The sequence below is a fragment of the Myodes glareolus genome, chromosome 11, assembly GCF_982192425.1.
Source record: "Myodes glareolus chromosome 11, mMyoGla1.1, whole genome shotgun sequence".
NCBI lineage: Eukaryota > Metazoa > Chordata > Mammalia > Rodentia > Cricetidae > Myodes > Myodes glareolus.
Window position 1 is genome coordinate 64,063,295 of NC_142036.1, and position 4,842 is coordinate 64,068,136.

The 4,842-nt window shown below is 35.9% G+C and overlaps 1 pseudogene; it reads left to right on the forward strand.

The window, feature by feature from the left end:
- The first annotated feature begins 2,907 nt into the window (after positions 1–2,907).
- LOC125387871 (large ribosomal subunit protein eL6 pseudogene) lies at positions 2,908–3,488 on the forward strand (annotated as a pseudogene).
- Positions 3,489–4,842: the final 1,354 nt, after the last annotated feature.

Here is a 4,842-nt window from a genome sequence, read left to right on the forward strand (position 1 = left end):
AAAGTTCAGGGTTACAGACAAAAGAGGAAATAAAGGTGATTATCAGGAGTCATTAAAATAAAATGGAAAGAAACATGGACAGTAGAGAATGACAAAGCAAACAGGAAATAGTAAATTTAGGAAACTGCTATGGACAGAAGCCTTAAGAAGGATATTGAAACTAGTGAAGTATGATCAAATGCCATGGCTTTGTGTCTGTTTTTGGTGAAGTCATTGGGGATAAAAATAACTAAAATGAGTAAAACAGAGCATTGACTAACAAGGAAGACAGTGATTCATACTAGCCCTTGGGGTTCTCTTAATGAGTTATCACTGTGTAATCAACACAGCTGTTCTAGTTCCGATCCATTCCCCTATTGTGTTCCAGGAATTTAAGGAAGAAACAGAAAGGACAAATAAAAATAGAATTTAAGTTCTTAAGGAATTTTGTGGTTAGATAATCCAGCAAGGTAGAATAATAAATATCATTTAATGTATTATCTTGCATTCTAGCTGAAGGGAATATGGCTCACTGGGGACACAGCGAAGACATTTTAAGCTACATCTAATTAAGTATTCCTTTGACTACATATAAGTGGTGGATAAACTGTATCCTATCTGCTGCCAAAATAGATGATGAGCTGGGCATTAACTATGGATCTGTTCAGGAGTCCTGTATTTGCTTTGATTATGAATATATTTTTATATCTTACCTCTTTAACTTTTGATATTACAGAATTATTGGATTGTATTTATATTTGCTATATAATATTGACTTTGACTCTTTCTAAGCCTCTCTATATTTTTTCTTGTCTTGTCACTAAATACTTGCCAGTATCTCTTTTTATAAGTTAAGGTAGAGTCCATGATAAACCCATGTGCTTTAGACATATTTTAAAAATAGGTTTATGTAAATATTTTCAAATATAAGATTTTGAGGCATGTTTAAGTTTGATCCTTGAAAGTATTGTTTATAATACATGATTTTTTCATGTTTTCCTCTTATCTGGAAAAATATAAAAACAATTAATAAGTAGAATTTTCTTTCATGTTAAACCATTGTAGCCATGTATCAATCTTTTCTGAAGCAATAAAGCTTAAAAATGATGCAATTTTGGCTAAAAACATAAATTTGCTTTCTTTTTATGAACAATAATATAAGGAACAGGACAAAAAAATGTATTTCAGACATGTGGAAATCACATTATATTTAATTTATCTCATTTAGAAAATTCATAAAAACTTGTAAGTCATTGAAATTCAATTATACCATTTGAAGTAAATACAAAATATATATCATTGACATGTATATAATTTTTGTGTTTATTTCCTGATGTGAGCTTTTTATACAGATTATTAATTTTTAATATTTATTCTCACCTATAATATAAAAGTATTAATTCTTTATTTCAGTGTATGCAGATTTGTATAAGTCTGGGTTTTCCCAAAAGTATTATTAGAAAAAAAATTATTAAATATATTCATAAAAACATTTTTTTACATTTGATTATACATCTTCCTCTCTGATTCTCTCACACTTGCAAAGGTGATTTATTATTTCATTGTTTTTTGATAAAAAATTTTGACATTGATCAAAATTAATCAATGGCAATTATGAGAGAAGTGATTAGAAATACTCTACATACTGCCTGTAGTACACTTTTTCCCACCTTCATGCCTTCCCACATACACACCTTTTATTGTTCTCTGTCACTAGGGAAAAAAGCCGGTAGCTAAGAAATCACGTAAAGTAAGATAAAACAAAAACAAAGTAGAATAGCACAGAACAACAAACATAAATTTTCTTTCTTTTTTTTAGTGGAAAATACCTACCAATCATTGGATGAATTAACATTGTCAAAATGCCTTTCTGATTCAAAGCAATCTGTATATTCAATGGGGACTTTAAAGCATCAATGCCATCTTTTATATAAGTGAACATTAAATCTAACACACATAATTGTGGGCAACCTATATTAGTAACAGTAATATTGAATGGAATGGTAAAGCTCCATGGTAAAGGAATATTTATGACTTTGAAATATACTTACAAATTCCAATTATCAGTTCAACATAGGCATTTACATAAAGCAACCAATAGGATAAGTGATTTGAAATAAACCCAAACATTGGTAGTCAAAAATTTACATCAAATTACTAAGAACATGAATGGAATAACGTCAGTTTTGTCAATAAATGGTGCTGGGGAAATGATGTGTTCACAGGCTCAATAATGAATTAGATCTGTGTTTTATCAACTACAAAATTAATCTATACAGACTATATAAGTTAATGTAAGACTAGACACCGGAGAAATTTATGTGATCAAACACTATTGATGATACGTTTAGGAAGACTGGAATGGGTAAGGGGATTTGAACCTTCAAAAACACAAAAACAAAGGAAAAAGCACTTTATCAAATCAAAACATTAGAAAATTAAAGCATATTTAAAGAAAGAACCAGAAAATGAGTGAAAATACAATATAGAATGTAAGTTAGTGTTTATAATACATAAGGAACTCAAAAGCTCAACAGGGATAAAAGAAAACAAATTTGAAAATAGACAATAGGACTCTTTCCCATCTTGCAAGATGGCGGGTGAAAAAGCCGAGAAACCTGATACAAAAGAGAAGAAACCTGCAGCCAAGAAGGCTGGCGGTGATGCCCCTGCCGCTGGTGCAGCCAAAAAGCGTGACCCTAAGGCTAACAAGCTCAAGAAGAGGAAGCCCCATTGCAGCCGAAATCCAGTCCTTGTTAGAGGAATTGGCAGGTACTCCCGATCTGCTGTGTATTCCAGAAAGGCCATGTACAAAAGGAAATGCACAGCTGCGGAAACCAAGGTTGAAAAGAAGAAGAAAAAGGAAAAGGTCCTTGCTACTGTCAAAACCAGTTGGTGATCACAAAAATGGTGGTACCCGCCCCGGTGGTTAAGCTTCTAAAAATGCCCAGGTATTATCCTGCCGAAGATGTGCCTCGGAAGCTGCAGAGCCATGACAAAAAGCCCTTCAGGCATCACGTGAGATGCCTGTGTGCTAGCATCACTCCTGGGACTGTCTTCATCATCCTCGGGCGCCACAGGGGCAGGAGAGTGGTTTTCCTGAAGCAACTGGGCAGAGGTTTACTGCTTGAGACAGGACCTCTTGTCCTCAACAGAGTTCCTCGAAGAACACATCAGAAGTTTGTCATCGCCACCTCTACAAAAGTTGATATCAGCATAGTTAAAATCCCCAAACACCTGACTGATGCTTACTTCAAGAAAAAGCAGCTGCGGAAGCCCAGGCACCAGGAGGGCGAGATCTTTGGCACAGAGAAGGAGAAATATGAGATTACAGAGCAGCTCAAGGCTGATCAGAAAACGGTGAACTCGCAGATTCTGCCAAAGATCAAAGCTGTTCCTCAGCTGCAGGGCTACCTGCGCTCTCAGTTCTCTCTGACGAACGGGATGTATCCTCACAAACTGGTTTTCTAAATTGCTAACAGCCTAATTAAACAGCTTCATGTGTCAAAAAAAAAGAAAAGAGACAATAGGCATTAATAGACATTTAAGGAAAGAAAAAGAAAGGTGCAAAAAAGCGGGAGAGAAATTTCAAATCTCAATAATAACAAAGAAATTTCTAATAAAAATTGTATCTGTCCATAAATATAAAAATAGCTATTATAAAAAATATAATAAAAACTGTAGTCATGAGGATAGATACTATATAAATTTTATAATCTATTAGACGACTACCATATAGTCCAGTATTCAGACTGTTGAGTTTATCTAAATGGAACAAGTCTGTTGACGGGACTCTGTACTATAAAACATACTGTAGCAAATTCATAGCAAAAAATTTTGGAAATAAATTAAATACTTGCATATTACTAACTGGATCTTTAAAAATTGGTTATATAAATGATGCATATCCCATTTGAACATAAGAAGAATGAAATGCTATCCATAGTATTGATGAGACTAGAATTGGGCTGCACTGTATTGATTTTTAATAAAATTTATTTATTTTACAACCTGAGCATTTTCCCCTCCTTATTCTTCCATTCCCTCTTCCCACCATGCCTTCACCTCTCTCCTCACTCACTCCTCCTGTTTCTGCTTAGAAAAGCGATAGCCTCCCATGAGTATCACTAAAGCATAGCCTGACAAGTTGCAGTAAGACTAAGATTTTCCCCTTGTATTTGGGCTGGGCAAGGCAATCCAGTATGAGGAACGGTTCCCAAGAGTCAGCCAAATCATCAGGGACAGCCCTGCTCTCATTGTTAGGAATCCCACAAATACGCCAGGCTACACAACTGTCTCTATATGTTGAGGGCTTGGGCTGCCCTGTTGGTTCAGACTGTGTTTCCCTGAGCCAGGTTAATAGTTACTGTGGGTTTTCTTGTGAAGTCCTTGATCTCTCTGGCTCCTGTGATCCTTCTATCTGCTCCTCGGAAGGATTCTTGAATTCGGCCTAATGTCTGGCTGTGGGTCTCTGCATCGCTTTCCATCAGTTACTGGATGAAGGTTCTCTGATGACAATTGGGGCAGCAACCAATCTGATCACAGGAGAGGGCCAGTTCACATTATGTTTCTACTATTTCTAGGAGTCTCAGTGAGAGTCATCCTTGCAGATTTGTGGGAGTTTCCCTTGCATCAGGTTTCTACCTGGCCCCCAAAATCCCACCTCCTTTTTCAGTCATCTCTTTCAGTACTCTCACCCTTCTCTCACCCACCCCCAACCCAATTCCTTAAGTTCCTATCCCTACTCAACCCAAGTACACTCACAAGAGCTCTTCAATTTCCCTTCCCATAGTGATTCATGTATCCCCCTTGGGACCTCCTTGTTACATAAACTCTTTAGTCTATGGAATATATTCTTGGCTA